Source organism: Phyllobates terribilis, unplaced genomic scaffold, assembly GCF_046119375.1.
Source record: "Phyllobates terribilis strain yellow unplaced genomic scaffold, ASM4611937v1 Scaffold_353__1_contigs__length_1967111, whole genome shotgun sequence".
NCBI classification, from domain to species: Eukaryota; Metazoa; Chordata; class Amphibia; order Anura; family Dendrobatidae; genus Phyllobates; species Phyllobates terribilis.
Window position 1 is genome coordinate 1,489,409 of NW_027363113.1, and position 12,044 is coordinate 1,501,452.

Consider the following 12,044-nt stretch of genomic DNA (forward strand, 5'->3'; position numbering starts at 1 on the left):
GGTAGAAACATTTTTGCCAGATATATACCGTGGATGTCAATGCAGGAATTTGGCATGCCTGAAGGACCTGACAGGTTCACTTTACGGGGACCCCCTTTGGTTCGTTTGAAGGGTCCCTTGACAATAAGCTGATCACAGCTGTAGTCGGGTGGACGCAGCAACGAGGACTAAGTTGCAGGAATCATTTTCTTCCCATTCCCATTAGAATCAATACTGTCCTAAGTCCTACAGAGCGAGGGGTGCAACGTGTCCGATAATAATTGAGGGTCAAATCAGAAATCTCAAGGGTAAACGAGACTGATTTATATTTGTATTCCAGTTTATAGAAGAATTTCACACCCTGGCCAGAGATATCATGGGACTGCCCACCCGCGCTTACTTCACCATGGTACACCTCGACTGCGATGACTTAAAGCAAGGCCTGGCTGACAAAGCAAAAAGTTTTGCAAATATATTACTAGATAGACTGGTGACAAATCACAGATTGGAGAATGAAGAGTGAGTAAAATCCTGGATTCAAGGAGGTTTCACAATAGAAAAAAATAATCTGTAATGGGCCTCTACCTGCCATGTGCCATTCAGGGGCCCTTGGGGTCGAGGTCAAGTGTTACTTCTGCTATGATTTCATACAGTGAGTTATAGATGCTGATGCTACAGTAAAAGTTAAGAATCTCACATTACTTTACTTATGATACCATAAAATATCATCACATTCCAGTATATAATATACAGGTGCATCTCACTAAATTAGAATATCATCAAAAAATTAATTTTTTTCATTTCTTCAGTACAAAAATTTAAATTCATATATTATATAGAGTCATTACAAACAGAGTGATATATTTCACGTGTTTATTTCTGTTAATGTTGTTGATTATGGCTTACAGCCAATGGAAACACAAAAGTCATTATCTCAGTAAATTAAAATAATTAACAAATACACCTGCAAAGGCTTCCTAAGCTTTTAAAAAGGTCCCTTAGTCTGTTTCAGTAGGCTCCACAATCATTGGGAAGACTGCTGACTTGACAGATGTCCAGAAGGCAGTCATTGACACACTCCACAAGGTCCCAGAGTTCCAATTTTCATTTGGAAATCAAGGTCCCAGAGTCTGGAGGAAGAGTGGAGAGGCCACAATCCAAGCTGCTTGAGGTCTTGTGTGAAGTTTCCACAATCAGTGATGGTTTGGGGAGCCATGTCATCTGCTGGTGTAGGTCCACTGTGTTTTATCAAGACCAAAGTCAGCGCAGCCGTCTACCAGGACGTTTTACAGCACTTCATGCTTCCCTCTGCTGACAAGCTTTTTGGAGATGGAAATGTCATTCTCCAGCAGGACTTGGCACCTGTCCACACGGCCAAAAGTACCAATACCTGGTTTACAAACAACAGTATCACTGTGCTTGATTGGCCAGTAAACTCGCCTGACCTTAACCCCATAGAGAATCTATTATAGAGAATCTATAGGGTATTGTCAAGAGGAAGATGAGAGACCCCAGACACAACAATGCAGACGAGCTGAAGGCTGCTATCAAAGCCACCTGGGCTTCCATAACACCTCAGCAGTGCCACAGGCTGATCGCCTCCATGACACATTGCCGCATTGATGCAGTAATTGATGCAAAAGGAGCCCCGACCAAGTATTGAGTGCATTTACTGAACATACATTTCAGTAGGACATTTCAGATTTTAAAAACATTTTTCAATCTGTTGTTATAAAGTATTCTAATTTACTGAGATAATGACTGTTGTGTTTTCATCGGCTGTAAGCCATAATCATCAACATTAACAGAAATAAACACTTGAAATAGATCCCTCTGTGTGTAATGACTCTATATAATATATGAGTTTCAATTTTTGTACTGAAAACTGAAATAAAGTAACTTTTTGATGATATTCTAATTTAGTGAGATGCACCTGTATGTAATAATCTTTGCTTCGCTTAGGATCTTCATGGAATTTGAGAAAATCAAGGAACAAGCGTTAAAGGCTCCTGAAACTAATGAAGATGTAATAGAGGAGATTGCGCTTGTGGAGCAGGCGAAGAATAAAAGCCTGTTAGAGCTAAAGTCCCGAATTGCTGTACTTACGTCCCTGGGTATAATTAGTGTAAAACATAATATATAGGATTATTCCGATATTTCTTGTGTCCTGGTTAATATGTATTTTTCCATATATAGGTCATGTCATACTAGCTATACTTACCAGTCCCCCTCCAGGTTTCAGTGATGAGATCCCCAACATGATCATGTGATTGCTGCAGCCTATCAGTGACTACGGTGGTAACCTGCTCCAGCCAGTGATTGGCTACAGAAATCACATGTCCACATAGAGCAGGAAGAACACAAACTGATGGAGGGAACTGTAGTTGTGGAGCATCAGTATAATTTTATAACCTAAGTTTTTGGAAAAAATATAATTGGTGCAACCCCTGTGATTGTAGATGCTAGATACATTAATACAGAGTGAGTTTCCTTTTTTTAATTTTAGGAGTGTCAGCGGAGGATGAGTTATCTTCTAGATGTTCATTTATTTGTACCTGAAGATATCATCCTGAACTCAACAGTGTTACTGTGGCCAAAAAATATCAACCCAGTGTTTGATGAAAATGGGGTCTCGGGTGCCAGCCCCAATGAAGCAGCAGCCCCCTGCAGTGTCCAGGTAATTAAACAGGGGGCGCTCTGGGAGCGTTTTTTGATAACTGTTCCTTTCTAAAAGCTGATTGAAAACGGCAAGTGTAAAGGAGAGGGCGAGCTGCTGGGGAAAAGAGAGAAGCTTATGCTGGAACTGGAAAAACTTTTGCGTCGGATGGAAGAATTTGCAGAGTACTCTGAGCTGGATATGATGCAGCAGGTATGATAGTCACAGGCTGTGTTATAGTTTTCCCTCTTCTTATTTTCATTACTTTAAGACTCTTTTCATATTTGTACAGATCCTTTTTACCCAAAACGCATCATGGTTGTCGTGAACGATAATTTTTTTGTGCAATACAAAAGATCATTTCACCCGACGATCAAGTGTTTGGCCATTCGTCGGTGATTGGCAGCCTATTTATACTGCACAATTATCCTTAAACGAGCGTTCCTGGGAAGTAGTTATAAAATGCTCCCTAACTCCGGTTTGGAGTTGCATTAGGCTTTTTTTATGTTGTTTCTTTTGGGGGGGTTCTATCCCTTTTTAAAGGCAAGAATCAAGAATATTGAGACTACAGCCAATAGTGTAACCTGAAGCTTCAATGCAAAATCTCCATTAGGGCCCCCAACTATTGCAGGTCTTTAATAGTAGTGATCTTCTCATATGAGTCAAAGAGACCTTTTGAGCCCCCCTTAGCTCCAGATGCGACTGCAATCCCTGCACGCACTGTAGTTACGCCCTTGACGGCAGCATTATTTTTGCTATGCAAAAAAAAACTATGAAAAAAACATAAACCCGACTGACCACCATTATCAGCCAGAACAGTCTTTATAGAGGCAGTCCCTAGTGCTTAACCTGAAGTGCAGTCAAACAAAGGCAGGTCAGAGGCAGTCGTCACACCTGAGCACTGGCGTATGAAAGCGTCCACTAGGCCTGAAACGCATTGCGTCCAATAGGCCTGAAACGAGTTGCGTCCAATAGGCCTGAAACGCATTGCGTCCAATAGGCCTGAAACACGTTGCGTCCAATAGGCCTGAAACGCATTGCATCCAATAGGCCTGAAACGAGTTGTTCCAATAGGCCTGAAACGCGTTGCGTCCAATAGGCCTAAAAATCGTTGCGTCCAATAGGCCTGAAAATCGTTGCGTCCAATAGGCCTGAAATACATTGCGTCCAATAGGCCTGAAATGCATTGCGTCCAATAGTCCTGAAATGCATTGCGTCCAATAGGCCTGAAATGCATTGCGTCCAATAGGCCTGAAATGCGTTGCGTCCAATAGGCCTGAAACGCATTGCGTCCAGTAGGCCTGAAACGCGTTGCGTCCAATAGGCCTGAAACAATTTGTGTCCAATAGACCTGAAAGGCCTGAAAGTTACACCTCTGACATCAGCTGTCTATAAAGTGGAGCATATAGGAGTCTGTATTCTGCAAATGAGAAGTAAAGTTCACCGGTGAGAAGTCAGTCTCATACTGTAACTTGTGAATGTCTAACTCATTTTCTTTAACGGAGGCAGTCCGGTTAACCCTTTACTTATCTGTGTTTATTGTGCCTGGTTTCAGTAAGTGACAGATGTGAGGACTGTACAGAAGCGAATAGCAGACGCAGAGGAGGCGGTGGCTTATATTAACAAAGAAGAAGCACTGTATAAATGGGACCTTACAACATACCCTCAGCTGGATTCTTCAAAAGTCAACATCGAACCTTACCAGAAACTTTTTGCACTGATTTACAAATGGCAAAAAACTGAAAAAAAGTATGTGCACCCCATTGGGGAATTCTGAGTTAACTCTTGGCATGCCGTTATTTATTAACACCAGACGTGATCTGAAGTGGAGAGTAAATGGCGCATTTAAACAAGCTGATGATCATTCCCAATTATCAGCCCGTGTAAATGTGCCTGTAATCACCCGATGAACAAGCAAAACACTAATTCGTCGGGAACGAATCATTTATGGCAGCAAAAATCATCTTTATCTACAGCACTTCGCCCCTTGTAATGTTATAGGGACAAAGTATATCTAATAACCAATCGTTCTGTCCCCATCACTGTTCTTCGGTCCTGGAAATAACCAAGCGCCAAAAGTCTTGCATATATTACAAGGGGATTATGTGTTATTAAAGGGCTGTCCGGCCTCGGGGCACAAGTCTGCAGTCACTCCATGTGACTGCAGTCATGTGAATCCTCACAGCATGTGTACTGTGCGCGTTATAAGGATTCTCCAGCATCGGGAGCACAGGCGTGTGACAGCAAGTATGTGATTTGCATATATACGGTCACATCCCAACTAGACATATCCGGCCTTGCTCAATGCAAGCACATTGAGTGGAGCCAGACACGTCTAGTCGGAATGTGGTCTGAAGTATGCAAATCACATACTTGTGGTCACATAACAGCCCCTTCCCGGCACCGGAAAATCCTCGCAGTGCGTGCAATTTGAGAATTTAAAAGTCTGCAGTTACATAGACTGTAGACTTGTACCCCAAGGCCGGACAATCCCTTCTGCAAAATAGGAGATAAATGTATGATCGGTAGGGGTGCTCTAACCACAGGGTCCTCCAGTAATCCTGAGGACAGAGGTTCCAAAGTCTGCTGTGTGAATGGAGTGATCGTGCGCATGCATAGCCAGTGCTCCATTCATGTCTATGGGAGCAGTCATGCGCATGCATAGCCATCACTCCCATAGATGCACACATGCTTCATTCACAAAGCTGTATCTAGGACCACCGCTTTCAAAACTGCTGGGGGCTGCAGCAGTCAGACTCCCAGTGATCAGACATTTATCAACAACCTTGTGGATAGGTGATTAAACATTATTTATGGGACAACCATAGCCATAGATGTAGAAGAGAAAAAAAGCAGAATAAACAGTAATAGATGAGCTAAAAACATGAAATTTATCAAAATATGTCTTGAAAAATCTCACGCTTCCAGGTGGATCGACGGCGCTTTCCTTGACCTGAACGGAGAAAGCATGGAAGCCGAGGTGGACGAATTCCTCCGAGAGGTCTACAAGATGATGAAACTGTTTCAGCAGAAGCAGAAGACGTTAGAAGAGGAGAAGAAAAAGGCGTCTCAACACCGGACACTGTCTGAAGATAAGGATTCGGTGGACGAGGAAAAGAAGGAAAGCCGCATAGTTCTCATGTGTTCTGCCATCACCGAGCAAATCAAGGCTTTTAAGGTAGATGCATCAAATAATGGATATATCAGTAATCTGGGCCCGGTTTGCTGGAGCGCGCTGTTACCTCCCAAACCCAGCCAACTTTAGCACAGTGGTTACTATCGAGACAGCAGCGGTGGTCGGTCTCCTAGGCAACGATCTGTAAACAAAAGAAAAGTCTTAATATCTCAAGAACGGCTGCAAATGTCAAGAAGCAGTAAATTGCAAAAGTGCAGGTTTTTACAATATCTATGAAGATGGGAATAACCCTTTAATTCATTTTTGTAGCCGTAATCCCGGGACACTGATTATGATTGACTCCTTTTCAGGAATATATCCCTCTGGTGAGCATCCTTTGCAACCCATGCCCCTCCTATATATCCATCCTGGCCTCCATGTGTCCAGCCTGCCCCCCTTCATATATCCATTCTGTCCCATATATCTATATATATCTATATCATATATATATAACAGTTTTGATTTATATATATCCATCCTAGCCCCCCCATATATGCATCCCACCCCACCCCATATATCTATCCAGGTCCCCACATGTCCAGCTTGCCCCCCTTCACCTCCATGCGTCCATCCAGGTCCCCACGTGTCCAGCTTGCCCCCCTTCACCTCCATGCGTCCATCCAGGTCCCCACGTGTCCAGCCTGCCCCCCCTTCAGCCCCATGCGTCCATCCAGGTCCCACGTGTCCAGTCTGCCCCCCCTTCAGCCCCATGCGTCCATCCAGGTCCCACGTGTCCAGTCTGCCCCCCCTTCAGCCTCATGCGTCCATCCAGGTTGCCACGTGTCCAGCCTGCCCCGCTTCAGCCCCATGCGTCCATCCAGGTCCCCACGTGTCCAGCCTGCCCCCCCTTCAGCCTCATGCGTCCATCCAGGTCGCCACGTGTCCAGCCTGCCCCCCCTTCAGCCCCATGCATCCATCCAGGTACCCACGTGTCCAGCCTGCCCCCCCTTCAGCCCCATGCATCCATCCAGGTCCCCACATGTCCAGCCTGCCCCCCCTTCAGTCCCATGCATCCATCCATGTCCCCACATGTCCAGCCTGCCCCCCCTTCAGCTCCATGCGTCCATCCATGTCCCCACATGGCCAGCCTGCCCCCCCTTCAGCCCCATGCGTCCATCCATGTCCCCATGTGTCCATCCTGACCCCCCTTCAGCCCCATGCGTCCATCCATGCATCCTGGGTAGGTGTTTATGCCCCTGCATCCATCCATCCTGGGTAGGTGTAAATGCCCCTCCAGCCATCCATCCTGGGTAGATGTATATGCTTTTCCATTCATCCATCCATCCTGGGTAGGTGTATATGCCCCTCCATCCATCCATCCATCCATCCAATCTATCTATCTTTCTATCCCTTCCTTTCTGAGATAAGCTGCAATAATGCATTTGTCCTTTGCTACACCTTTGCACATACGCCATATACCTAATCAGTGGCCTTGTTATCAGCTGCTACTCTTTTAATTCAACTGTCCCATCAGTTGGGTGTTGCTGAGTACCACGCATTTAAAAAAAATGTGGGGCCGTTGCGATTTCTTTAGTGAAATGCTGGCTCCCTCTGAAAGAGCACTGACTTCTTTAATTTTCTATCTATGGATGAAAAAAAGATAAAAAAAAGTTTGGTCTGAGATGTTGTTTTAAAGTGCTACCTATGTCTGTCAATCAGAGCATCCTATTGGTTTTCACCCAGGCAGATAGATTGCTTGCAATAGATGTAGATTGCTTGCAATAGATGTAATGAGTGAATGGAACAATGGAATAATGCAAGAGAATGGGACAATGGAACAATGGAATAATGCTAGAATGGAAGAATGGAACATCATTGCACATGTCATAATGGGCTCCTAGCCTTTATCTGGCTGTGCTTCGGCAGTCAGCTACAGTCTGCAGGGAGCCTGCAGACTAGGAAGAAGGTGGACCGCCGCTTGTTTGTTCACTAATTAGTTATCCTCTCCCCATCCCCTTGTCTGCAGGTACATGGGACATTGGGGGGGAGGGGAGAATGTTTGAAAATAGGCAGACTCATGCAGATTAAAAATGCATGCGTGGGCTGCAGCTGCAACAAGCAGTAAAGTTGTGGGTTTTAAGATGTCTATTGATGAACAACATGTCCTCCTAAGGGGAGTCTTTGTCCCTATCCCTACAATGGGTGCATTCTTGAAGCCAGGGTGCAGTCATAGGCCAAAACCAATTCAGGTTATCGCTTCTCGGCCTTTTGGCTAACATCAAGTGTAGTATCTGTTCTCATTTAGTATATGTGCTTAGCTTTTACCAATATATTGCATTGCAATGTTATCTATCTATCTATCTATCTATCTTCCCGGCTGCTTGTTTTCCCTCTATCCACACCCTCCTCTTCTTTGATTGACAGCTCTGGCTTCATAGAACCAGAGAAGGAAGGAGACAGAGGTAAAACAAGCAGGTGGGAAGGTGTATATAAAGGATTGGCCCACGCCGTGATCCACGGAGCGCTTGTACTTGGTTTCAACAGTCATTCTGTGCTGACAGTCCCTTTAAAATCAGTGTTTCCCAAACTCCAGTCCTCACGGCCCCCCACAGGTCATGTCTTCAGGATTTCCATAGTATTGCACAGGTGAGAGAATTCCTGATTCCTTGATGATACTTTCATCACATGTGTAACACTGAGGAAATCCTGAAAACCTGACCTGTTGGGGGCCATGAGGACTGGAGTTTGGGAAACACTGCTTTAAATGGAGCGGTGCTGCAGTTTTATTATTCAGCAATTAGCAGGATCCCCCAACAATTTCTTAAGCAATGAGAAAATGCAGTCCCTAATGATGTCCTCTGACAATAAGCGGATCACGGACAGCAGATGCATTGGGTTCTGCATTTCTTGGAGAATGGGATGGGGCAGCTTCTGTCTTCTCAGTGATACAATCAGGAAGGAGATGCAGCGTGAGACATGACCTGTCTACATCTTTGATCTGATCATCAATACAGAGGGCTGATTGGTGAAGACAGAGGGAAAGGCTAATAAAATTATTAAAAAAAACTTCGTTTTTCGGCTGCCACTTCCTCTGGGGTCAGTATGCCAACCTCATTGACTTCATAGCACTTGCCAGAGTGGGCAGACACGATTTATTGCCTTTACACACGTCACCTCCACACAGGGCGATGCTGCTACGACGCCTCTGTAGTGATCAAACGTTGAGTCAAACAGCAGGGCTTTAAGAGGGCTGCCCTTTTCAATCTTGGGACTAAAACACAAAAATAAGACATCCTGTTAAAGGGGATAAAGGTAAGTAAACCGCGTTCAGTCCAGAGTGATGAATTCCAAAAGATAAAGTTTATTCCGCCATCACATAACGTTTCGACCTGTTATAGGTCTTTATCAAGTATATACAAAGACATAGAGGGATACTGATCCCCTTTAAGGAAAATCAGTGGCCAGAACCCTTTAAATTCCCCTTAAATGGTCCAAAACTGAAACTGTGGGAACAATATAATCCACTTAGGGTTCAAACTTACAGTCAAGGGTTTGATAAAATTATCTACACCCTTGTGTCTCCAGAAAGCATAGCGTACGTTCACGTGCTGAAAATGCCGACCAGTGCTGGAGTGAGCAGAGGTCCGCAGCTTGTGACACTCCTGCTGTAGTGAAACTACAGGTCCCAGCAGACTGACGGTCTCTCATCAAGTTATGCTGGGAGCCGCAGTTTCACAAATAGTGCTAGAGGATCCATGTCAGAAATATGAGGCTGCCACTAGGGTTTCTCCCACAAATATGTAATCGGACGTGGAGCAGAACTGCACGTGGATGAGCCATATTCTCTATCTGTGAACATACTACTCCTTCACTCAGATTCTAAGTGGTTCTGCAGCGCATCTGTGCAGAGCAAGCTGTCAATCAAAATCCGGGCCGGGTTTACAGCCGTCACCCCTGATATAGCGAGAGGTGCTGTGATCCAAGACTGTAGCCGCTCCGTGCACAACGATGAGTGAAGGCCGGCGGCTGCAGGGAGGAAAGAAGTTAATTTTCTCCCGGTACCTACACTATCAATAAGGCGGCCGGGCAGCATTGTAACAATATTTATCTGCAGATTAACCCTATACCTGCAGGTACATAGCATTTTCCAAGGTGACAGGTTCCCTTTAATAAAGAGAAGATGGATAGAGCCGCATTAGTCCGTACTCACGGTGGAAGCCTCCTGACAACTTCTTGAAGAACACTTTCCACATTTGTTCCAAGCTTCCCCGACATCTAATAGAAATAAACAGAGAAATGAATTTCTTAATACAGTTTAGAACTCGGCTACAACGAATCAGAAGAAATGAAACCTGTTTGAAGCTGACAAGCAATCAAGCCCCCCCGTAAGCCACACAGAACATGGCTACTTATGTCATCTGCAGGTGATTAAAGGAACCTGTCATGCTGAAATGGTATAAGATCTGTAGGGGGTGTTGTAGAGCAGAGAAGTTGATCAGACTGATAGACATATCTGTGGGAAGAGAGTCAGCAAAACTGGCATTTTATGCAGTGAAAAGTCCTGCCGTATGTACACTAGTCCAGTGGGCGGTCCTACTAAGTGATTGACAGTTCCCTGTATGACCATGCAGGCAAAGATAGCTGTCAATCACTAGTAGGACCGCCCACTGGACTCATCTGTACAAACAGCAGGATTCCACTGAATAAATTGATACAGGAAAAACATCTATCTTTGTACCGTATTAGCCAGTAGATAGAAGAGTATTTAGATTTGAGAGTCCTCAGTGGTTGATACCATCTTTTCCGTTAGCCATTAAAAGGTAACAAATTGCAAGCTTTCCAGACTACTCAGGTCTCAGGTCTGCCTGATGAAGAAGCCTGAGTAGTCTGGAAAGCTTGCAATTTGTTACCATCTTTTCAGTTAGCCATTAAAGGTATCAACCACTGAGGACTCTCAAATCTAATGAATAAATTACAATTTATACTGAATCTTCTCCCACAAACCTATATATCGTTCTGCTCAGTTTCTCAGGGATAAAACCTGTACATCTGAATGGGGCTTTAATGTTGTTATTACAATCATGTAACCGCAGATCACAAAATCTTTCATATGATCATTTTTTTAACACCTAAAACCCCAATGGATATTTATGTTTACTAAAGGATTCCTTTCCCATTCTTTTGGCAGCTCTTCTTTAGGTATGGACACAGACCGGCATCCGGCATAAAGACATCTGGAGACTTTTCCTTTTTCTGTGATATTGGATAATCTTCTTCATTTCTAACGCTTTAAATCTTTCAAATTCTTTCTGAAAAATGTATCATAAAGGGACTTTCTCAGGTCAGTTTTGCTTGTGGTTGTGTTACCATTATTTGTGCCAAATGTATCAAAGTGTTGCACGATGTTTGATAAATGTTTATGTAGCACTTCCATCTATCTTTATTTTACTCACTTATATGGCGTCATTAATTTCACAGCACTTTACAGACATTATCATCACTGTCCCCATCGGGGCTCACAATCTACATTCCCTATCAGTATGTCTTTGGAGTGTGGGAGAAAACCGGAGAACCCGGAGGAAACCCACGCAAACACAGGGAGAACATACAAACTTCTTGCAGATGTCGTCCTTGGTGGGATTTGCAAAACAACAATGCTAACCACTGAGCCACCGTGTATCTTTATCCACTTTTAACGTCACCCGTCGTTCTTAGACCTGTGTAGCTTACCAAGCCCAATTTCTAAAAGTTGCAAGAGTGCTGTAAAATAGGAAGCTGCACATTTTTGCGCAAAAATGATGCGTCACAAAAGTTTTTTTTTTTTTTTTTTAACACCAAAAATTGATGTAAATTCCTCGCTACATTGCCCCTTTTCCAGCCACATTTTGTAGAAAAAAATAAAAAGACAAGGTACAGACAGCGGAGTTAAATTTGCCTACAGGAATGATTTTGATCTGGAGCGCATCGTACCCGGATACAGTCACTAGCGGGAACGTCAAACATCTTCTCAATTTGTTTCTCCACCCTTTCCGGATCTGCATTCTTCAAGTCTATCTAAAAGCAAAAGTATAAATACTAATTATTTATCAAAGCTGGACAACATCTAGAAACCATATAATAAAACTGGCTTAAAATATAGTGTGAACAAGAGTTTAGGGAGAGATGTACAACTGGCACTGGCCTATAAAAGGGATTGTGTAATCGTACAAAACTAGCAAAAATGTAAAGTGCCCGGAAAACAAGGAACGTGCAATTTACCTCTTAGTAAAATCCTATGCTTTCTCAAGAACAGAG

At 43.8% G+C, this 12,044-nt stretch overlaps 1 pseudogene; it reads left to right on the top strand.

The window, feature by feature from the left end:
• Positions 1-8,002: 8,002 nt before the first annotated feature.
• On the top strand, positions 8,003-8,116 carry LOC141222268 (U2 spliceosomal RNA; annotated as a pseudogene).
• The last annotated feature ends 3,928 nt before the right edge of the window (positions 8,117-12,044 follow it).